At 31.2% G+C, this 26,211-nt stretch overlaps 1 protein-coding gene across 8 annotated transcripts in view; it reads left to right on the forward strand.

Annotated features, from left to right (window-relative positions):
• LOC132731350 (roundabout homolog 1-like) overlaps positions 1-26,211 on the forward strand; it is a 67,562-nt gene that overhangs the window by 5,233 nt on the left and 36,118 nt on the right. For 3 of the 8 annotated variants that reach the window (XM_060717519.1, XM_060717525.1, XM_060717526.1), the window contains exon 1: positions 13,980-14,165. The exons of 1 other annotated variant lie outside the window; for it this stretch is intronic. The gene's annotated coding sequence lies outside the window, so the exon portion shown is untranslated. Of the gene's footprint in view, positions 1-13,979; positions 14,424-26,211 lie in introns of those variants that run through there. 4 more of the 8 variants (XM_060717527.1, XM_060717524.1, XM_060717521.1 and 1 more) reach the window with 3 other exon arrangements.

Consider the following 26,211-nt stretch of genomic DNA (forward strand, 5'->3'; position numbering starts at 1 on the left):
GCTTGAACATTTAACCTTTATTGAGTAATGGGTTCAAATCCCAACTTTAATGCAATACTCTTTTATGTGAGGTCAGTTATGTTCAATGACAGTGAGCATGGATGCCAAGGGTATCATCAGTCATGCCTTAAAGAAGAAATTTAGTCTTAAATTTACCACTTTGCTCTAATTACCTTAGAGTATGAGTCAATAAATTATTTTTTAATCCAAAAGTAAGGTAAAAGTATGTGGCAATTTAAAGAAGAAATTTAGTCTTAAATTTACCACATGGTTTAATTACCTTAGAGTAAAAGTCAATAAATTATTTTTTAATCCAAAAGTAGGTAAAAGTATGACTTATTGTGGCAATTTAAAGAAGGAATTTAGTCTTAAATTTACCACTTTGCTCCAATTACCATACAGAATGAGCGAAATAAATTAATTTTTAATTCAAAAGTTGGTAAAAGCATGTGGCCATTAAGACCTGAAGAAAAATAGTACCTGAAAAAAAGTCAGCCCCTCCTTTTTAATGGTTAATATCAAGTAATGTTTAGAGAGCAAAGTGCAATAAGTGTAGTAGGGTTGTTATATTATTTGTTAAAAAAGATTTTAAATTATTCCAGGGTCTCTCCCCATCAGTTTAAACTTTGGGGGGAATCAGACATGGGGTTTTTATATCACATTATTTGTTAACCCAAAAGACAAAAAAAAATATTTTCAAAAAATAAAATTTTTTACATGGGCAGACAAATATTTTAAAATTTAAATTTAAAATTTTTCTTGTTTTTTTCTTTAAAAGATGACCTGAAGTGTGTGCTGGGCTTAAGTTTTGAAAAGAATGTGATAAAATCAGCAGCCTGCTAGAACATGTTCTCATCAATAAGGGGAATTGATTGAAATTCTAGAATGCATGGACGCTAAATATTTACTCCAAATATCAATGATATCACTATTAGCATCAGTTCTTTTCTTCGATAGACTTCTCAATATTTCTGATTCAGTCAATTCTGATATGGCTGGAAATCAGTAAAGCGTGATAGATATGGCCCTGGGTTCCGTCACATAGCGATAAACCAGACTCTTTCAAAACAATATTTCTAGATAAAATCAATGTATGCAATGTTCCATTATTACTGATTGGGTTATTCAAAACTCACCATGTTGTTAGTTTTCTTTTGTGCTGTATGCCAGTTTGACATATTTTATGGGTTCTGAGTGATTTTTCATTGGGACATTTGAAAAGGTGAATGGTAGAAGCATAGCCTCTAGGGAAGATGGATCTATACGGAGATAAGCTTAGATGACAAGTTCCATCACAGATTCCATTTTGTCTCATAAATTTTTTCCGAAGGAAAAAAAACTGCAGCTTACAAAGTATAATTTATGGTCTTTGTGACAGTTATACTTTTTATTTTATAGCAAGGGGTGGGGTGTATATAGAATTGCCCTTGTCAGACCCGCTGTCAGTCCATAGACTGTAAAAACATTTCTGTTAATACACAAGTTTGATGGGCAGTCTGGTGGTTTTTATTCCATAATTATAATGTTAAAATTATAACAGAATGCTCTATTCATTTCTTTGCATACCTGTAAATATTCAGCTATATGCCTGCATGACATGCATTATATATTCAGTCATTCCCTTCATTTCAAGAATGGGACTTTCACTACCCTTGAAAAGACAATCAGATGATAAGACCTAAACTAGTACTTGCACTGTCATTTGGAAATATCCTCAATCACTTCCTCAGCCACCTGACAGTGTGATTGGCTGCAATTATGCTTGGCCACTTAGCACTGTGATTTTACTTTCTTTGGCCACTTTGACACATTGAGAAAGATAAAAGATAAAACTCTTCTAATTTCTCTGGCCCTATGGGGAAGCATAATAAGGTATGCAATGGTACTAAATGTTTAGTTGAAAAAGAAATACTGAACTGTTCGAAATATGCATTGATGTTAAGTGTAAATTTACCATGCCTCTGAAAGGTGTTACAAATGTTGCAGATTATTTAGTCTATACATATTGTGATTGACAGTTTAGAAACTGTAATAAATTGATATAATATGTCAATGATTGATTCTGTACTTGAAGGGAAACTAATTTTCTGCTGTAACAATTGATGATTGTTGATCATTTTCTAGCAGAGTATTCTGTCATTGAACAATCATGTTTTAATGTGTTTATTATGCATTTGACAAGAAGCTATTTCTGTAAAAGAAGTTATTGCATAATCCATGTTTGGTAATTAATGTTTGATGTAATTAATTCCAAACATGTGGCTGCACTGTCATTTTTCCTCCAGAAGTATGCTATTGTCAATCAATTTAAGTTGACCTGCCAATCAAAATTGGTTACTGAATGGTTAATTACCCCACCCCCCTCTGGTTGCATTGTTTTGTCAGGATTATTCTGGGATGATCCTGATAGCTTTTAAATGTTGCAGATTTATCGTGCATTTGCATCTTGTGTTGGAATAATACAGATTGCAGCTTTTTATTGAAGATTAGTTTAGGCCCCAATTTGCAAATTTAAATCTCTATAGTCTTTTGAAGATTTAATTAGATTGTATGAATTTTATCAAATCAAAAGAGGCAGCTGTTGTTAGTTGAAGTTCTGTTTTCAAAGTTTTACAGTTTTAAAATGAATAAATAAGAACTGAAGCAAGTGTTAAATATTTTTGTTAATACAGATGTCTGAATGGTTAGTACTGTAATTCTGGTTTTGATATCCTTTAGGGCAGTCGTAATTAGCTGACATTATAAGGATGTACTGCCTTGTCCACCCATCGTTTTTTCTCAGTAAGGCCACATGCCACTTTTCAAGGCATGACACAAAAGTGTAATATTGAAGGTTTCATGATAACTGCCATGTGAACGCAATTAAAAATTTCATCATTTTCATGTTGAAATGTTGAATTCTGCTTGTGCCGGTACTAGAGGTGTAGACGGTAGCTTACAATTACCAGTAACGTCCATGTACAGAGTATCAAACCGAGCTGGTAACATTTTCAATTTTTGTTGAAAAGGATTGGAGGAAATGGAAATTGGTTCTTAAGATATCCTTTAATTTTTCATTGCCAATTGAATTAAGAGCATAATTAGTTACTTTGACAAGTTATTCTATTATATTTTTACATAGTAAATATCGCTTGGCCAGTTTTCCAATTATTTATTATGAGGATTTTTGTAAAATATTGTACAAGTCCCTGGTATAAGTCCATTTATGGAGCATTACAAATATATAAGCACACCAGCTAAACAAGCAGTTTTCTTCCTTACCTTCTTTATACATTATTGGCTAAACTGAAACACAAGAAAAATCTGGATATCTATGGATACATTGTTTCAGGCCAAATTGTCTTGTTATAGCAGAACATGAATAAAGGAAACACATTCAAGTCTGTATATTCTGAGGAGAAAATTAATCGATTATCATATTTTATGACATACTTAATATTTTTAGTTTCAAATTTCTGTGTTTACTATTGAACTCGAATCTCATTTCCGAGGATGTTTACAATTGATTTTTCTGTTTGAATAACGCTGACATTGATTGAATAGCACAGATTTGTCTTGAATTTCAATTCCAGGCACTGAATATTTTCTGGATATTCTTTTCCATATTTAACTGTAAATTGATATAAGTACATCAGTCATGTTGTATCTGAGTGAGTTAATTTGCTCTTACTGCTAGTATTTCAGTTTAATTTTATATGATTTAGTATGATTTACTATATTTAGTGAAGAGTGACATGGCAGTTGTACACTATTACTAGAAATGGCAGACATGCAAGAATTGTACAGACTGTATCTGAACAGTTAATCACACACCCTTACTTAGCTTAACCTTTCTTCAGAAATGACATTATGTCTTATTTGACATCTTATGAAGCACCCTAATTCCCCTGGTGAACATCAACTTCAAAAAGTTCAATACCCATATGAATGCTCTGTGAAAAATTAATGTGACATGCATTATACATACTTAGAAAAGTGAGTTTCAGTGACATTCAAATATATTTATATATGATGCCTTGACATGAACTCGAAATGAACTTCCATTTTGTATTTCTAAGATGCCTTGCCCAAAAGACATTTGTTTTAGATATTCCTTTTACTATACCAAGAATGCCCTCATTATTTGGAGTTTATGTATGTGTTACTTAAAGACACTTATTTTTTTTCTTCATTTTGCATATCGTTTATACGATACTTTGCATGAACCCAAGACCCTTCTTGACAGGATATTGTCAGGACTGTATTCCATGTGTGTCATTCTTTCCTTGTTAATGATCTTTAAGGTAAAATTTCCTTTTACATACTCCTGTAGTAATTGTCTTGTCTAGTAGATATGCATTTGGACTAACAGGACTCTCTCAAAACAATTCCTGTACAAGAGGTAATTTTCCCATTGTTATCCCATAAAGGGGGAATTTTAGGTAGTTTTTCCTCCATATTCATATTTAAAAAAAATGTACAAAATAGTACCTGTCTAGAAGCTGTATGGAATACAGGTTAAACTGCAATGTCATTCAGTATTATATACCAATTGACCATCCTTATATAATGATTATAATGTTTTCAATTTCAATTTTAGGGGACTTTGGCTTTGAAATTGCAGGAGTGGGGTGGGGGAGCGTGGATCCCACTTTTTTGGCAAGGGGAATGGTTCAGAATATCAGCACTTAGGGAAGATCAAGAACCCTGACCTTGCTTATACTGCATCCTGTGAACGTTGACTATACCTTGTTGATCTTTATTCTTGTTTTTTTGCTGATAATGAGAGGACACACCTTTCATATACATGTATAAATTACATGTTTTGTCTGGGAAACACTATAATTGAATATGACAGGAACTAATTTAAATTTTAAATTATAATCCATTTTCTAAGAAATTATGTAAAACACTGTTAGAAGAACATTAGTTTTTTATTTTAGAGTACTAATGGATAATTATAACAAAGTTGAATCCTTAATTACAGTACAAATTTGTCATATAACTAGCCATTGATTATGTTTTTGGTTACAAAGCTTTGTGATGGTTGCTCGGCAACAAGGCTTCATGATGCAGACAGTTGGTGTGTATGAAGCATCAAATAAAATACCATTTAAAAGATGCTATTATCTTTCCTTTGTTCTTTGTGATTTAAACATTAAAAATTAGATAATATCAGATTATTTACCAAGCTTCCAGGGAAAATTCCTAATGAAACAAAAAATGTATTTTATTTTGCATGTGAATATAGTACACCTGGGATGAGGAGGAAATGCTGTCACGAACATGTGCTGTTATTTTTAATCTCGAGGTTGAAATGTACAGAAATAAATATACTTAACCAAACACTTGCTGCTTAAACTATGTATTTCTAGTGTATTATATATCCTTTCACTGAACATAGCATAATAAAATGTTATTGGAAAGATGGCACCATTTTGCTTTCATAGATTCTATATTGATAAAATGTTTTTGCAAAGATGGCACCTTTTTGCTTCTGTAGATTCCATATTAATAAAATGTTAGTGCAATGATGGCACCTTTTTGCTTTCGTAGATTTCATGTTTCTGTCCCAGATTCGGATATGGCCCCAACATTGAAACATATACTGGAGTTTTCATTGGATTTCACGTGATTAAGGTCAAGGACAAATTTTGGACACCATTGTGTCCAGTTAAAAACATGCTTCTATGCGGCTGTGACAAAATTAAAAAATTTGAGTTCCAGCACAAACATGATAAGGAGGTCATGTCATGCATCATCCTGTCAAAATGTTAATTCATTTAGAAAAGTTAAATATCCATGGTAGGGATACAGGGTCTCTACCTCCTTATTTATAAGTTGGTCACTCATTCATTACCACGGCAACCTGAGCATAATTTAACTTCCTGCAATCATGTGCTCTGATGTGCATGGTTTCTCAATCTTGATTCTTCACATCTTCTTTTATAATAAAAAAAACTAGGTAGAGGATTAAAAGTTTTGAGCTTTCATGATTATAGTTACAACTGTAGTCTGTCTCTAAGCTCAGAGATATGGATTTAAGCACTGCTGGGGTCACAACCATGTTTCCTCATACACCAGTACTGATTTTTTCCATCAAGCAGACTCTTTTAATGGTTCAAAAATGCTATAAGCTTTTATCACTTTTAACCTCAAATGAATAGTATTTTTTAATTTTCATTTTACATTATAAAGAAGTTGTCCCTATCAACAGGTCTTACTTTGCTCCTCCCACCGGGAGCTGTTCCCCTGCTGTTTTAATTACTTTGGATAATCACCTTCATGATAAATAGACATAGATTATCTATATGATAATTTACATAATATTTGCATGAAGATAAGTGATCATTTCCTCATAGGGATTCTGATTCAATATTTTGTCAGGATGTGAAGATAACATTTGGTCATTTCCTATCTTGGTAATTGATTCATCTCCTCTATAACCTAGATATTTGTTTGAAGATGATAAAATATGACAAAACAAAAAGTAATGTCACATATGCTATCTTCTGTATATAAATTTTACTGTATTATAATGGCTGTATGAATGTATGAGACTATGAATATGTTGTATATTCAATATAAACTATTACTGTGTAGTGTCTGAGTAGGTAAGCTCAGCTAGCTCATGATGCAGTGGTAACCAATTTTGTTTGATCCTTTACCTATTGTCAACTAAAATCACTAATATCTTTTGGTTGAGATGCGTTTTTTTTCCTTTTTATTACACTTGACACAAAAATAAACCATACAGGCAAAAATATTTGCATGATTGCTGTTTCAGATTTGTTCCCACGTCACTGGTGACTTGTCATGCTGCCATGTGCCTTACAGCCTTTCCTGTGTTCAATGTTGGTAAAGTTGTTCCTGTGTTCAATGTTGGTAAGGTGTTCCTGTGTCCAATGTTGGTAAGGTGTTCCTGTGTCCAATGTTGGTAAGGTGTTCCTGTGTCCAATGTTGGTAAGGTGTTCATGTGTCCAATGTTGGTAAGGTGTTCCTGTGTCTAATGTTGGTAAGGTGTTCCTGTGTCCAATGTTGGTAAGGTGTTCCTGTGTCCAATGTTGTAAGGTGTTCCTGTGTCCAATGTTGGTAAAGTGTTCCTGTGTCCAATGATGGTAAGGTGTTTCCTGTGTCCAATGTTGGTAAGGTGTTCCTGTGTCCAATGTTGGTAAGGTGTTCCTGTGTCCAATGTTGGTAAGGTGTTCCTGTGTCCAATGTTGGTAAGTTGTTGTTGGTAAGGTGTTCCTGTGTCCAATGTTGGTAAGGTGTTCCTGTGTCCAATGTTGGTAAGGTGTTCATGTGTCCAATGTTGGTAAGGTGTTCCTGTGTCCAATGTTGGTAAGGTGTCCCTGGCTGTGTCCAATGTTGGTAAGGTGTTCCTGTGTCCAATGTTGGTAAGGTGTTCCTGTGTCCAATGTTGGTAAAGTGTTCCTGTGTCCAATGATGGTAAGGTGTTCCTGTGTCCAATGTTGGTAAGGTGTTCCTGTGTCCAATGTTGGTAAGGTGGTGCAGCCGCTACCAGCTTCTTGTAGTGCCATCGACATGAGTAAGTCATCAAAGGTTACCCGTTCGTCCCTGTTACAGTTTAAGTGATCTGTGTGATTTTACAGCCGCAGACACACCCCAGGAGTGATTTGAACGTTGCCCTTGCCTAGCTGATCTTCTATCCATGTATATCCATAGCTTCAAAAACAACCCACATATAAAATTATACTAATATACTTTGTAAAAAGTTGCTGAAAACTAGATAGGTGATAATGTATATGATATGACATTGTATTACATATACAGAATTACATCACCATTTTTACATTTCTTAATTTCAGTTTTTGTTCGGAGTATTACTCTTTCATCTACAATTGTTACTTTTTTATTGAAATAAAATAATTATCTCACTTTCACTTTTTACCTGTGATACCATTTTATATTCCTTAAGAAAGCCTCTTCAGTGACTGAATTTGCATAAATTGCTGTAACTGATAGTTATAATGAAAGATTACGTTTAAAAGTTTATCTACCATCCAACAGAAATAACACTTTGTAGTTTTCTTTATTTCATTTCATATGCACTGGAATATGTACTTTTTGTATACCTTATATGAAATTTATATTAAATTTATTTTTTTTGCAATAAAAAAAAAAGGGGTGATCAGACAGACTTTGTACCCACTTGACCTTCAGACAACCTCCTATGGGGTTCAGTTAAGTATTCCAGATTAGGTGAATATTAGCACCATTGTAAACAATTACCCAAATGCACCCACCAGTAATCTTGTTATTAGCCTAATTAGATCAGACCCTATCAATATCATACAGAAAACCATTCCATATGATCTTATATTAACTCTCCCAAAGTCTCCTTACATCATCGTTGAGTTGGTCTTTACTCTCATTGGTATCCTGTCAAATTTAGAATTTTACATCAATTTTTAGCTCGACTTTTCTATGAAAAGGGGAGCTATCCTACTCGCCCCGGCGTCGGCGTTGGCGTCACACCTTGGTTAAGTTTTTCGTACCACCCCACTTTATTTCAGAAGTATTACAAGTATGGCTTTGAAACTTACCATACTTGTTCACCATCATAACCTCCATCTACAGACAAGAGTACATAACTCTGTCAAGGTTTTTGACAGAATTATGGCCCTTTTTTGACTTAGAAAGTGTATTGAGCTTGGTTAAGTTTTTTGTACCACCTCACTTTATTTCAAAACCATTGGAGGTATTGCTTTGAAACTGACCATACTTGTTTACCATCACGACCTTCATCAACAGACAAGAGGACATAACTCTGTCAAGGTTTTTGACAGAATTATGCCCCTTTTTGACTTAGAAAATACATTGAATATGGGTAAAAATCCACTTATTGCCTTAACCCTTTGAGATATTGCTTTGAAACTTTTAATGCTATTTCACATCATTAACCCCATCTGTACGCAAGAGAAGGTAACTCTGTCAAGGATTTGTTTTAAAAATTAAGGCCTTTTATCGACTTAGAATCTTGGTTAAGTTTTTAGTACCAGTCCACTTTTTGACTGAACTGTTTGAGATATTAATTTGAAAGTTGGAATACTTGTTTACAATCATGATTCCCAAACATGTCCAGGAGAAGGTAATTCTGTCAAAGATTTTATTTGAATTATGGCCCTTAACTGTCAATGTTTTGTATTATAGGCAAGCACTAAAAAACTTAAAAAATCTAAAAAAATTCATTCCTATCCACTTGTTCACTTTACCATAAATTATGTCATATAAACATTGCTGCAGTGTTCAAGGGTATCACACAATTCAGTAAAATAATTCTTCACTAAATATCTTAATGCTCATGGCCATTGTTCACTTTAAAAATACAGAGATTCTTGTATTGCCTTTTACTGCAAAAACTTTTTTTATTGGCAAGCAATAAAAAAGTCGAGCGCGCTGTCTTACGGACAGCTCTTGTTATTATCACATTACATGACTTTTTACTTTGTCAAACATTTCTGTTTGTAATGGATGACTTTTAAAAAAATTTAAATGTTTAAACTGAAGTATTAGGCAAGAAATTTGTGATTTCAATAAATAGTTTTATAAATTTATCTGTAATCTTTTAACATGTGTTTGTGATTATTCTGAGAGAAACCTAAAAGTAAAGAATAAATGCATCTGTTTACCATTCATTCATGCAAGTGCAGAGTACTTGCTCTTCTAAAACATTTGATGGAAGAATATTCATTAAGTCATTAAACAAACGTATTTTATGGACTGACAAACTCTAAATTGCAAATCAAATATTTGAGAGTTTTGCTAAATGACTCAGAACGACCAAATATTGACTATTATATCAGGTATTGTATAGCAGGTGACAAGTATGCCACTGTTATACATAATCTCTTCTTTACTCCTCTTTAATGTTATTTATATTTCTATATAAACTGTCAGCTAGTATAATTCCACAATTTATAAAACAATAATAATCTCCCTGTGATCTGGTTTGGATAGATTATCTCTAGTATAAACAAGAAGGTGTTACAAATCTTCGAGATTATATCATTTTAACACAGCTACACTTAATATTTTCATCTCAGATCATATATAAATCTATTGACACATAGTGTGTAAATAAGAAATTACGAACATTGAATGAAGAATTAAAAATATTTTTTTTTTTTCGTTGAGTTTGAAATCACGCTGACACTGTAGATTTCAGGCCCCATTGGCAGGAGGCAACTGGCAACAGAGTAGAACAAATTGCCTTGGTGGATAACTTCCTCATATGAAAGATACCAAAGTCCCTGGTAGGATTTGAACTCATGGCAGTTTCGGGGCAAGTGATTTGAAAGTAGTGCCTGCTCAACCATCCAAACAAAAAATTTAAGAGCATGGGTACATATAAAACACACACATACAAGAATGTAAAAGGTGGTATTGTGAATTGTCACAAAACATGGCCCATTATAAACCACTGTAAAACAAAGGTACAAGCAGGTAGCTGACCAGGATACTCAGTGGGTTTCTGTAGGTAACCTGATTGTTACATAATGCACTTTCTCCCCTATTAAAGGGACTCCACTGAGGTTTTTTTACATGACGGAACTGGAAATAATTTTTTGAGATTATTACTCCATTTGATTTAGATCTATACCAATAACTTATGTGCAAATTTTCAGATCATTAGCTCACTCCGTTTTTCCAGAATAATTATTATAATAGTGAAAAATGACCCAAAATTGAAAAGCGTTAACGCTTTTCACTCAAATCAGACTAAAATTAGCTCAGACATACGATTTTTAATATATTTCTTATATTTTTCTTAATTATATCTTATTTATGTTTCTGTTTTAAGTGCTCATGTTTATCTACGTGAAAAATTAAGATTTTATGTTTTTAGGCTTATAAACCTCAGTGGAGTTCCTTTAAGTAAACAATTTTATAACATAACAATGTCAGCTATAGCTGTCTAATTATGAAAGTATTGTAGGACTATAAATTTTAAAGAGGTTTCTAGCGCTACTGCAAATTTTTACATAGGTAAATCTGAAAAAAATTGCAGTATTCCCTTTTAAACGTCTTAAAGTAATGCACATAAAGGCATTAGAAGTCTGCATTCAACATGTAAGTTAGAATTACTTCAAAGATGACATTTGGCTGTATGTGACACAAAACTCGGTGAAAAAAGAAAAAAAAAGGAAGAAAAAAAGAAAAGAAATAGAACAATGTTAAATTTTAATTGTGAAGGACATGAACATGTGATCATTCATGTTTTGATTTATTATCTTATCTGGTGCTATAGACAATTGTAGGATATCTATTGGACATTATTGTATACACTTAAACTCCATTAAACCCTTTAAATAAGCAGAATAAACAAACAGAAAACTGTTAACCAAATATTTATTGAAATATCTAGAATAGCGGAAATCTTGCCAAATTTGCATAATACTGTTCAATAATGACTTGGACAGGATTTGTTTAGCTCTTCATGTACAGATATAAACTGTGAATAACTTATCACACTAATCTCAACTGTTGGCAATTATTTTACAATCACCTGCTTACATTCAATGATTAGATATTGATGATTTTAAAAATGATAAAGGGGGGTAATTATGACAACATTTTAGGGACTCTGTGTCCTCTGGGAGCTTGATAAGTGTGATCTGTATCAGATAAAAGGCTGCAGTTGAGACAGTAATTAGCCAGTGATTTTGTTGTGTTGTGTTGACAAAGTATTAAAATGATATCACATTATGTAAGGATTTGCTGGGGCCTTGATTTGAACAGTGTGATAAGGGGGGCAGCTGGCTTCTAAACACTTCTGTTGAGCAGAATCTTAAAAAAAGAAAAAGAGAAAAAAGACTGACACTTGTGATCAAACAAGAGTCCATCCCAAAAGAACATAATTTTTATGATGCTTAAAAAATTAAAAAAAATTGTTAAAGCATCTTTTATAAAGAATACCTCTTTGATATCATTAACCAAATTTATTTTGTTTAAATAATAAAAATTCCTTTTTCCTGTGTGTGTCTGTGAAGTAACATGCAAGTCTGATTTTTTGTTGTGTTTTTTAAATTTTAATGAAGCTTTGCTTTTAAAATATGAGCCATATAAGAACTTTGGCATGTAATCCTGTTTAAACCTTCCATTTTATGTTCCTTTCATGTTGTCTTCTTGATTAATTCAGTTGATTTATTATGTCTTTAATTTTGAATTAATAAAAGATTTTCACTAATTAATTCCTGTTATTTTCTTTATTTCAATATTTTGCGAGTGAAACCAGAAAATTGACATGTTTTATATGAAGTGTTTATTCAATTAGATAACATTATGGTCAGTGTTGTTTTTTTACATCAAATAATTAATTTTAGTGTTTCAGTCTTAACGAGGTACTGTTGGACACACCTTTATAAAATTTTGTAATGGGACAATAAAGTCTTCATTTTAATTTTGATAGGAAGGAATTCAGTAAACACCCATGATGATTATTCTCATTTTGTACAAAAGTATGATGCAGGATTGTAAAAGGTATACCATAAAGCTGGCACAAACCTCAGTGCAATTTTAAGAAGATTGTGATACTAGTGTATTACACTTGCGGATGCATGCAAGAAAATCAGGAATTGTACCAAAAGCTCTCAATGATTATCTTGCAATCTTAAAATCATTTTTAAATGTTTGATTAGTCCTGCAGTCACTAGTCTAACCAAAGAAAAATATATATTTATATTTAGGATATATTTGTCACTTTTCGTGTGGGTTGGTTTACTTATAAATTGATTTATACTTGATATGAGAAATATTTCAGATTGAATCAAAATATTTGTTAATGTTGTTGTTTTTTTTTTGTTGGTTGGGTTTTAATTAAGTCACACCAACACAGGAAAAGTCATATGGGGACTTTCCACAGCTTTACTTGTGGAGGAAGAATTTAGGTGTCCTTCTGTAGGAAAAGGCACTTGAGTAGAGCCACTGTCGTAAGCTAGCTGGATAGCTTTATCGCATAAAAGAATCCAAAGTCCATGCCAGGATTTGAACCCACAGCAGTGAGGGCACAAGTGGATTGAAATCATCAACCTTAACCACTTGGCCATAGACGCCAATTTGTTAATGTCAAAGTTACTAAATTTATACACTTTATGAATGAAGACTGTATATCATTAATATGTAATACCTGTTACAAAGTTTAAACATGTTGCAGATCTGTTTTAAGAATCATTGTGGGGGGTCACATCTTTTAACAGCACTACACATGCCCTGGTAAATTGTTTGTTAGAAAACAATGAGTACATTATATGACCTTATATTTTGACCTGCTGTCTGCAGGTAACCAGAAAATGTGGTACAGAATTCGGTATGAGGATGTGCCAAGTTAAATTTAATAAATAGGACTTATTAATATGGTGCCAGAACTTTTAAATGCAAGGCGTCTGCTCGGTTTTTCAAATTTTTAATATTTAATTTCATTATTATTTTGATTTGCAATACAGAAGAAATCTTGAACTAGTGTAAATATTTAGAGTTAAATTTTCTCTAAAATTCCCCGCAAGTTTAATGTAAATATTTTAAGTTTAAGGTATTCATGCCCATAAAATGACATATTGAATGAAGATATTTAAAATAATCAAAATATAGTAAGTCAGTGTAAAAACAGCTAAGAAAACTGACTAATGTAAGATGCCCAATCCTCAACCCAAATGTTTGTTTTCTTTGGAAATTAAAATGTTTCAAGCATATATAGCATGAGTGGTTTAAAAGTAATAGTTATATTGGTTTCGGTATTTAAACCATAAAATTATCCAGCTCAGTAATAAGCTTAAGTTGTCGAAGGACATTTATGCCTTTATAACATAAAATTTTTGTGAAAAGGAGAAATAGCTTTTATTATTGGTAGGTCTTAAAACTCATTTACTCATAATATCTTCAATACTCCAGTTGGAAAAATGTTGTACAGCACAAATTGGCCTGTGAGAAAATGCAGACATCTGATTGGTCGAGAAGGATCCATGTTCATTTCACACAAATCTGTCAGTCAGTCGTTCATTGAACAGCAGTTTGAATAGTAGGGTGTCTGTTGAGCTCAGAGAGAAAATAACAGCATGTAAAATATAACCTTATAGTTGACAGTGGATGTACAATAACATATCTACATATAAAACAATCATATTCAAAAATTACTGTGTGATATATAAAGGTGGATTTAGAAAAAGGTATTTTAAGCACATCACTTTTTACATTCATGCATTTGTCCCTGTAACTTTATTTGAATGGATGTTAAATAGAGTGTTGAGACATTATTGAGATAGGCTATCTATTGATGTAATATTTGTTGTATGTGGGAAAGTAAGGATGTAATTGAGTCTGATAGTTTGATATATAAATCACTGGATACATTATCACACACTAGCAAACCTTAGTGTAAATTATTGGATGTTACCACTGGAGTAAAATCACAATATAAACAGTTTGTATATATATTTTATCATATCTATATTTTATATATCAATGTGTTTTAATATTCAAACTACTTTTGTAAATTTTTGGCTAAAAAGAATAATGAGCGTTTATGAAATTTATAAACTTGACAATTTTAGGTTTATACTTGTTAATTCTGCATAGATTTGTTGTTACATGTATGTTGTTATATATTACATGAGATGTTGATTGTGTAATAACCACTTCAGAAAGTTATTTCTTACTTAAACATTCTTGATATTTTATGTATAAATATATATATACAATGTATATAAAATACAGTTTTAGATTTACATGATTTTATCTGGGGTACAAATTAGATTTTGCCAAAATTTACATAAGTTTTATTTCTAACAATTATTTGAAAGATTCTTAAGTTTTTAAAACTGATATTTTTATACGTATCACAGATTTTGCGGAATGGCCCTGAAATAGATTCAGACTGTTATATTTAATATATTTAATGATGCTTATAATTACTTATTAAATTACTAATTCATCTATCAAATTTAAAATTTTGGATAACAAGAGATTTTTCAGAAATTAAAGCAATTTAAGCTTTAAAGTACAAAATTTATGGAAATGAATTCTGATTCCAACTTTATTATATCATTTGGTATTCTCATTATACATAGTAATTTAATATTGATAAAAACAAAACGTTGACATGAATACCGGAAAGGCCATCATACTGTTTTAGACAGTACCGATAGAATTTTAAAAAGTTAAAAGACAAATTCAGACAAGTAAAATTTGATGGTTAAGGAAAGTTAAGTGACGGTTTGAGAGAACATGTATACTCAGGGGTTCAATTAAGATCTTATGTTGAATGTCAACAGGCACACAACTTACTTACTTACTTTCATTTAACTTCCCGCTGGAATTAACTCGAGACTTCGAGAAGAATTCACAGTTTTTTCAAGCTTAACACGTGTATATTCTGTCTATATATTATCTTAGATATACAGTATGTATATATCTTATTTTTTTAATTTTTTTATTTTGAATTATTTTATGTAATACACTTTATTTATCTAAAATACAATTTGATTTTTCCTCTTATTTGAATTAATCTATTTTCGTTTGGTATCTAAAAACAATTAGAAGAAAATATTTTTTGAATGTTGCGTAATTAAAATAACATTAAAACCGCCTTTTAAATGATTTTGTCAGCTAAAACAATTCGGTGTAGTGCATTTTAATGATTTAAATGATATGATTTAGTTACCAATAGCGACATGTGATTAAAGTTTGACAATATAATAACAGATAGCAACATAGAATCATAGCTTTAGAATAAAATGAGCCGGGTCATGACAAAACCAACATAATGGGTTTGCGACCAGCATGGATCCAGACCAGACTGCGCATCCGCGCAGTCTGATCAGCATCCATGCTAATCGCTTACAGACCCTATAACAAGCAAAGAAACTGATAGCGAACAGCATGGATCCTGATCAGACTGCGCGGATGCGCTGGCTGGTCTGGATCCATGCTGGTTGCAAACCCACTATGTTGGTTTTGTCATGACACGGCTCAAATATTGTGAAGCGTTTAAATAGCTCACTAATTGATATTGACCAAATTATAACATCAAGATAAACAAGCTCTCTATTGATCCTCTACTAGTAGAATTGTACAGCGGAAATGAAAATATTGAAAAACGAATTTAATGAAAAAAATGCGGAGTTATTTATTCCTTGTTTAAGCAGTATAATTAAAGGGGATGTGTACAGTGTCAGTTACGGACAGGTAAATTTGTCCCCTGGGGTTGAAATACCTTTTTGTTTAGCAAATATTTGATGCACTAGCTATTTTAGTATTGTATTTCTTTAATGTAACTGGCTAATAAAACAACTTGTTAAGCATTGAGAATATAACATTACTGGTATAATTTGTGAAACTTTTTTTTTTGTCCTAATTTGTTTGTCTGAACAGCTATCTTATTGCATGTTAAACACAAATATTTTCGTAATAATCTTGTTTTCAACAATCAGACATCAACTTATGTATGCTAAAAATTTGTTTTATATAAATGAAACAAGACAAACCGGTTTGAAACACGTTATCAATTTAAAGGAAACACAATACTTTTTCTATATAATGTAAATTAGTTTTAGCCTCTTTGGAGAACTTTGCATTTTGCATAATAGAAGACCTATAATTTCACCATTATTGAAAGTACCTTATTGCCAGTTTGGCTAAAAGCTGACAAAATTTCAGACAAGAACTTTTATTTTAATGTTGGTACAAACTTAGTTGACTACACATATATAGACTTTAATATTTTGATAAAGAATCTCTCTTATTAACAATGGACAGGTTCAAAATTCAGTGTAGCATCACACAAACTAAGCATGCTATGGGTTAAAGATTAGAAAACATGAAATAATAAATCAGAGTTAAAGTATACACACATGATACCCATTTTAAACTGCTTGTAAATTCTCAGAAGCTCAGTTTTCCTCCCGGTTCTCTCTATTTAATGCTGATTAAAACATCACAGTTTTCACAATCCTTCATCAAAATTTAATAAACTAACACATAAAATCATATTAAATCATACTGTGCCAGATTGAAGGAATTATAATTTGTGGATTTTCAGATTTTAGATGGTGTGAACAAATTTTATGATGATATTTGTAGAGTTAATCAAATGCTTGAAGTTATATCATTTTATTGTCAAATAATTAAAATACCGTGAGATTGAAAAAAATTATAACCCTTAACCTATGAATTTCTTAAATGAACTTGTCCAGCTTGTCTGTTATCATTTTATTTGTCAGTGCCTCTATTTTCAATGCCAAGTAATGAAAAAAATCTTTTTTTCAAAAGTTTGGAATGGTTTTCAATGATACTAGTAGGCTTGACCACCATAAACTATAACAAGCTTGTAACGTCTGATATATTGGACTAACTTAAAGTATGTTCTGTTGTAGACAATATGTGGTTGTCAACTGTTAATTTACCTGTAGATCCATGTTCCGATATGGGAGTGTTTTATATAATACTTGAAAAACCCAGTATCTGATGGTGTAAATGGATGCCAGCATTCACCAGATCATAATATTGTCATATCAACAGATACCTGCGATGTGTGAAAAGCAATCAAACAACTGACCATAATAAAGTAATGATTTTCTCTAAATATGATATTGGTGACAACAAATCCCAACAGTTTCTATGGAAATATATAACTACATCATAACATCTGGTCATAGAATACTTATATAACCAGTTAGCGCTCAATTACCAGTTCATGATATGTTGAGGAATATTTCTTCAAAATTAACTTTATTTCCCAGATTTTTGTTAAATATGATACAGTATGAGTACAGCCATCCTATGCATACAGCCAATCAATACTATGATATCCGGGATATCCTGCCTTTCTTAGGGCCTCATACCAGTGATATTACATCTTAAATATTTACCTTAAAGTTTGTATTAGGCTTGTGTGTCTTACCTTTTGAATTTATATAATATTATTTATTTATAATTCATGATGAAAGCTTTTTGTCTATGGATTGAATATTCAAAACTATAAGTTTCATTCACAACATAGATACAACTTAATTTGAGATATGAATGATGATGATGATGATTGTGGTGGTGATGATGATTGTGATGATGGTGGCGATGATAATGTAGATATTTTTATATGATGACATATGTTATTGCGATAATATTACTGTATATCTATCAATCAGTCAACTAATGCATGAGTTAAAATTGATTAGGAAAGTTTCAACAACAAAAAAATCATTGTATGTGTAGTATGTGAAGAATAATCATAGTAATCATCACAATATGATGGTGTACATAGTTCAAGTACAATCTTTGAGTTGTTACTGTATCTTTGTCTTTTACTTTGTATCTGTGTCAGTGATATTTAAAATAACAAGTAAAAGCTTCATGTACAATTAAAGTCAGTGTAGACAGTTCCTGCCCACACAGATAGAACATGTGGGTTTATTGATACATCTATGGAAGAATGCTCAATGTTAGAAAATGTGTTTAAAATCTATCAACAGTTTTCGGTTTGCCAAAACCAATAACTCTTTGTTTGAAGTCTACAGACTTAATAACCCTGCAGACAAAATTCTAAAGACATGTTCCATGTGTTTCAAATTTTAAAACAATATATATGTAGATCTTCTAGACAGTTTATGTGACCAGCTATTGTCACTAGTTATGAATATTATTGGCAATGGTTATGAAAAGTTATTGGCAATGGTTATGAATAGTTAATGGCAGTAGTAATGAATAGTTATTGGCAGAAGTTATGAATAGTTATTGGTAGTAGTTATGAACAGTTATTGGCAATGGTTATCAGAGGAATAGTTATTGGCAATGGTTATGAACAGTAGGGTAATTGGCAGTGGTTATCATAAGAATAGTTATTGGCAGTGGTTATGAACAGTAGGGTAATTGGCAGTGGTTATCATATGAATAGTTATTGGCAGTGGTTATCATAAGAATAGTTATTGGCAGTGGTTATCATAAGAATAGTTATTGGCAGTGGTTATAACCACATTATTTTTCAATGGATATGACTATTGTCAGTTATTAAATTATTACCAACTATTGTTAGTGGATATGACTAGTAATTGCCAGTGAATGTAAGAAAGTTTTGTTGGTGGGTTACACTAATGTGAGAGGATATTAAGAGTTTCTTTCTAAGTTCATACCAAGCAGCCATCTTGTCAAAGATCTGTTGCTAAAGTCTCAGTGTAAGGGAAGTAAACTAAAGAAATTTAATTAGAATGAATTAATGAGACGCTGGCTAGGAAGTGAACTTGATTAAATGAACTGATACGAAAGTTTACTCCTTATTGATACTGATATAATAAGCTTAATAAGATATATTTATAAAATAGGAAATATTTTTTTATGACAAATATAAGAGCTACTTCAAAACAATCGTGACATTTTTGGATTATATCAGATCATGGTAAGAAGCACTTGACCACAGTTTTTGATGAATGGAAACAAAGCAGTAGACTGTGTGCATTTGTACTTTTATGATATTTGAAGCTGGGAAAATATGGGGTGTAAATAAACAAATAATGTTCAGGATGTGGTTATAATGTTTACCATTTTTGTAATTATTTATTTAGCAAATTACCTTTGCCTTCATGAGTAGTTTTTGTTTGGCCTTAAGGTCCAGCGGTTAAGGTCATTGACTTTAATTACTTGTCCATCACAATTGTGGGTGGAAGTTTTTAATTCTTTCATGAGGGTTAGTTGGTTAACTTAGGTACCAGCTTGTTCCTGAATGGGAACTATAGGTCTTTCTTTACTAATGTAGCTGGCAAGTCACCATATGACCATTATAGTACCAATGTGACTGAAAAAAAACCCAAACAAACAAACAAAAATGGTATAATACTAACACTATATTTTCATTATCAGGATATATCATACTGTGACAGTAACAAGTAACATTTGGGTTTTCAATATGGAGGTTATTAATAAGGTGATGAAATACCTGGGCATTCAAACAACAAAACAGGCTATACATGATTGTATTAAAATGATCAATAAAAAACTTATTTGAAAGTACTTTATTCAGCAAAGTTGTGATTGACATCATCAGGATAGGGTCAGTGTCACATTTGTTTGTGGCGACATAATTATGTTTGGAAAATATTCGTAAAACACTTTTTCTGTTAACTTTAGACATATACTATGAATCATGATAGAATATATTGTATATATTTGTATCAAATGTTTAATAAGGGGCCTCCATGGCCAGTTGACTTTAAATCATTTGCCCCTTACAGCTGTGAGTTGGAATCTGGTTGGGGTCCTTTGATTTTTTCATGTGAGGAAGCTATCTAGCTGGCTTACAGAAGGTTGGTGTTTCTACTCAGGTGCATGCTTGTGTCTGAAATAATGCATGAAGAGGTGTATGACCTTTATAGTGTGGTGGTTTTCCTATCCAACAAAGTTTCGTGTAGGAATTACAATCAGCAAACTTCTATTGATCTACATAAATACACAATTTTGAATTATAAAAATGAGTAGAAATATGAAGTTGAACAATTTTCTCAGCAGTTCATAGGAAAAAATCTGTGTATTCTTGAACATTTGGCACTGTTATAGCAAAAAGAATGTGAAAACACGAAATGATTTTCTTCAAATGAGAAGAAAAGTGCGTATGTGCCAATGATGATTATGTAGTTTGGTCAATAGTTGCCGTTTCATTAATGAGTATGGATGTGTCTGTTGTCGAGACGTTCTCTGTTTCCCCTCCAGATATGTTTCCATTTTATGCAATCGTCTTTATTTATAAGGCAGTCTAAAAACGAGAGGGGCATATCGGAGAAACTGTTCTGTACAGTCTTATACTCCCAGGTCACACAATTTTAAGATGTTCTTCAATCAATATTGGAGAAATTTCCTTGATGGTTCCATAGTTCTGTACTAGCATTTTCTCCGAAAATCTTGACATTTTTCTTGCGTTTCACAATAACCGTGTACTTTGTAACGAATTTGGTTGACATGAAAGAGATTTGTAGAAAGAAATGACTAAATTACAAATATTCTGTTTGCATTTATCAATCAGATTAAAATTAGATTAAGATGTTGAAAGCTTCAAATGTTTGATGAAGTTGTGGGGGAAGCATTTGATGAATCAGGCGTATAGTAAATCTTTTAGCGAGTTAAATGATTATGATGAAAACATATTTTACAATATATCTTTATCAGTTTTGCAGCTCTGTTCCTGCTTTTTTGAGCGTCATTTGAACAATGGTGTAATGAATTTTGATGTAGGCTGACAGGATTGAAAGGTGAAAGGGATGAGTACATGACCATTAAAAACCCATCAATTAATTGACGCCCATTCTCAATAAAATAAAGCATTTGAGGTTGAAAAATATTAAAAATTTGATGTTGTCATTGTGTCATTTTTTATCGCTGAAGTAAATGTTTAGGGTATTTTGCAAGTTTGCCAGAAATATTTTGAACAAGAAACTATGATATAACAGGATGGCATTTATTTCGGTAATGACACTGTATTTCTCCGGTAACGTAGATTTCAGATCTAATAATGTAACATATTGGCTGCATATTAATAACAAATGTCTGTAAAATATATCAAAATCTGTAAATTCTCTATCTAGAGGGACTTTTCTAACCAGGAAAATTCAAAGAAGTTGGGTACCTTGCTAATTTTCAGTCAATTTCTTCAAAGTTAAATATTCGTAGAAAGCAAAAATAGTCAATTTTGAAAATGATTATTTTATGTCTTCATTCAAAGGATATATATCATATATATAATATATGAGAGGTCGAATGCAAACACAATTTTTGTATTAGCAATTTTTTTTCTCAAAATATTCAACTTTCCACTTTCTTAATATTTGGAAAATTTAGTACTAAACAGTTCGATATTTATCCCCATATAGGATGTCACGTATGTTTCATTTTATTCAAATGCAAGTAAAGGTTGGGAAAACAATTTTATTTTTTGTAAAATAATTTATATTTATGGTTATTATTTTAACATTATTATATATAGAATGAAATACGGCCAATAAGCTCTTTGCAGAAACGAATTAGTTGTTGCTGAGAACATCAATATCGTGTAATATATTTTTAACATTTCTGCTGGTACATCAACATATTATTAACATATCTTTCCTTTGTAAAAACAATTTTGTGTCTTCTTACATCTAATACAAGGTAACCGTTACTAACAGGCATGCTAATCCCAACTTTATCTTTAATTTTCAAAAATTGTTGAATTGTAAGTGGAGAAAACGTATTTTCACACCGCTTTATTTAGAACTTTTATCACAAATTTTTTAAACTTAAACATTTTAAAATACTTTTTATTTAGGAACAAATGCCCACATCTTTCTATTGTCAAAAAATTGCGATTTTATGTTTTATATATGATGTGTAAACAATAAAAGCCCTTTTTGAAAAAAAGAAAACGTTTGTTTACTGGTTTTTACTTAAAAAATAAAAACAACCAAAGTTAAAAAAAATTTTACTTAAATGCAAATAGAAGTTAATGTTGAATATCGGCCGACTTCAATTTTTTCCCTTTTTTGATAAATTTACTTTAAAAAGTTGATAACGTAATTTTTTTTAAACGATGTTTCATTTTTACTTTGGGGAAATGGTTTTAAAAATGACGAAAAAACCTTTTTAAGCCCCAAAATTTGTGGTTAATATATCAGAGTTTACACACATGTTAATATTCTTTCTTGTTTGGATTCTTCTTTGAATGGATTGGCTCTTAAATAATGGTAACGTATGTTTCTTTTTAAAGTGCTGTTGAAAAGATTTGAATAAAAAATGAAAATTTCCGAAAATAGAATGATATTTGAGAGGCTGCAAGCTTATTTTTACTTATAATTATATATATGATGTATTATTAAGCATGCATCGATTCAATTATGTAATTTGGGTTTCACTTCTTATTGTTTTAGGTTTGTCACTATTTATTTATATGCATTTGGCGACATTTGATCATTCATTATACCAATGAGATTTTAACAGTCAAATATAATTTTAACCAATAATCAAAGTGCATATACACACATCAATGACTAATTGCACATGTTTCGTTTATTCTGGAACTTATTTTTCTGAAACACAATTTCAAAGTTGAAAATTCTAGGTGGCGACAGTAACGTATGTTACATTTTAGGGCATTAATGGTACTTGTAAAAGAAAAATAACAGATAGAAATGTAAAACTGAGAGTGTCCCTATTAGACAAAGTGGCAGCCACCTCTCTAACGACATTTTGACCTCAAGAAAAACCTTCGTATAAGAGCTACCCAGTGGAACATCAAATGCTGTGTTTTATTGAGAATGAGCGTATACTTATTTCTTTTAATTGAATATAGCAAATTGCTCACTTATATTTATGTACAAATCATTAGTTAATGCTATGTAATGAATTTTGTTGACCATTGTTCTCTTTTGTACATGTTGTTGATGTTGTTTTGATAATTTTTATTTGCTATAGCCTCAAAACCGCATATTTAGCTCAAAACCATTTTCATAAAAAGCCAAAAAATGAAAGCATTATTAAGGCTTAATCTTAAAAATGGCTTCAGAATGATTAAAAAAAACTGTCCAATTTATCAATGATTAAACAAGTGTTAAAAGCCATATAAAGGCAAAAATACTGCTGACTGTTTTAAAAGGAAATAATAACATTAAGGCACCAGACAGTATGTCCACGGTATGAAAAAAGGCATTTGAAAGGAATTTAAAAAGATTAAAATATGAAGTATAAAAAGATTAAGAATGAAGGTTTGGCGTAGAGCTGTAGCCACTTAAAGTTCAGGATTAGTTTTGAATTAAAGTTAATTTTTTCAGTATTGGATTAGGTTATTTCAATTATAGACTTAACACTTTACTGTGATAATAAAATTTCAATAGACACTTGAAGAATGGCTGTAACTATTCTACCTTAATTGGAAACATTTCAACGTGATTAATTACATTGTTGCAAAACTTTATTTTTATGAAAGGATGGTAGGTTGTTTATACCGTGATTGGATTTGTGTTTATTTTAAAGTTTTTCCTTTTTCATCAAAATCAAGAGAAATAGTATTAAGAATTTTTAAAAAAAATTTGCCAGTTTTACAAAAAAAAAGTGTTGTTTTTTTTTTGTTTTTTTTTTTGTTCAGCTTTTTGTTTTCTATGTGGAGAAAATATAAGACAGAAATTATTTTTTGTAAGGTAAAGAAAGCAGATAAAGAAAAATGTCCTAGAGCAGTTTAAACCATTTCTTTGGTTTCTTTGCTCCTCTATTCTAAACAAGAAAGCTGCGTTCTTTTGTTGTATAAATAGCTTTTGTGATACCTGTTCTATATCATGAAATAGCATGCTCAATGGACAGGTATTTTGCGTAATGGTTAAAAATTATTTAAAAAACTAATTTAACTGCCATAGATATACAGTGAATGAAATTATGGCAGATTTACTGGGCTTCATTCATTCTCGTTTAATTCAAAACAATAATTATCGTGTAATGAATGAGTTTTTGGTGGATCAAATTGAATGCTTTTTAAAATCGCTTTTTAATACTCTCGGCAAATAATACTGTAATTGAGTGTTTTATGGCGTAGAAATTGGCTTATATCTGATAGCTGTTGAATAATAAATGAAATTGTGTTTACTTACACACATTTAAATGGTTTTATGAAATATTTAGGAGGCAAAATACTCTGTCATCCGCACATCGTTTATCGTGTACCGAGTCTAAGAGTCTGTAAAATAAACTTTCGCTAAATGAATTTTATTCTCGTTTTATGTGGGCATGATGAAAATGTATTGGAGGGAAATGAGAATAAATAATCGGGCCGAGCAGATCGTTGTTGTTAATAATTGATGAATATTAGTTTAGTATTTGTGATGATGTTGTAAGACTGATATAATTTATGTTATGTCACACAAATGGTTTGTGAAACTTGAGAAAACTGCCATTTACAGCTGCTGTTGTAGGGACTTGTTGCAATAGATACCGGTCCCAGCTGTATTACCATCTCTTGTTTCATATAATGTCCCGCACTTTTATTTCATTATACAAAGTATTCCTTTTTGAAAACATTTTGTGAGTAATATATAAAAAACATGAAAATATTTGCTTAATGTTACATATTGCTTTTTTATCTTTTTAGAAAAAAAGGCCATTTATTGTTATGAAAGTGAAATACATTGATTAGTCATTGAAAAAAAAAATCATTCTTGTCATACCTTGTGTAATTGACTGTGGCTAAAAACGACTTTTGAATAATTCATTTAATTGTACCTTAATTATATAAGGGGTTTTAGCAGAGACATAGATAACTATGTCTCTGGTTTTAGTAACAATAATAACAAAATACATAAAATGATAATATTAAAATTGAGTAACCAACAGTATGATGGTGAGCTTTTAAGTCAGATAGCATGAATGTTCAAGCTGGTGGCATTAGGGCCGTTATAAATATCACTAGAGCTAAAAGGGTTTCCTATTTTATCTTATTGTACCAAAAGGAAAAAAGGATTCATGTTGATCAGTGTATAGTGATATAAACAAAGGAAATGAATGTAGAACTTTGTGCAAAAGGAAGCCACACTGTATATGAACAACATTTGTTGGTGAGAGTGTTGTAAGTGGACAGTGTGATAACTGTATGGACAGTATGGTGGTATCTACGGGGTGCCAGCTGGTGGTATGTACGACTGTATAGAGGTTTAGACATTGATGGATGATCAGATCACTGCAGGCAAATTTTAACATTGTTATTAGGTGTGATAACTTTCAAGGTATGCTTTATAACATGACAAAATATTATTTTACTAAGTGTGCAACACTAGTTACAAACATTAAAGAATTTAGTGCTACAATCTCAAACAGTATTTGGATTTTGAACATATAATAATTGTGGGTTTTGTGTTATAAAGGTGCCTTGGATCTAAACCTAATGATGTAAGAAATTTAAGTTTAAGTGCCTGTACAATTATAATAATGTAATTATAATGAACTTCATTAAATACAGCTGATGGGTTTATTAATGTAATTTTAAATCCAAAATATTTTAGGATTAAACAATAAGTTTGTACAAAATTCCATATTCTTTTCCAAGGTTACAAATGCATGACATTCAGTACAAAATAAATCATTTTTGAGGATATTTATGATAATAAAATTATATATTTAGATTATATTTGTGTCAAATTTTTAGAAGTTATTGTTATAATTTTATATGAGTTACATATGTGATATAATTGACAAGAATAATAATTATTAGAGGCTAGTGAT

The sequence above is a fragment of the Ruditapes philippinarum genome, unplaced genomic scaffold, assembly GCF_026571515.1.
Source record: "Ruditapes philippinarum isolate M1 unplaced genomic scaffold, ASM2657151v2 ctg3681_1_1_1_1, whole genome shotgun sequence".
Taxonomy (NCBI): domain Eukaryota; kingdom Metazoa; phylum Mollusca; class Bivalvia; order Venerida; family Veneridae; genus Ruditapes; species Ruditapes philippinarum.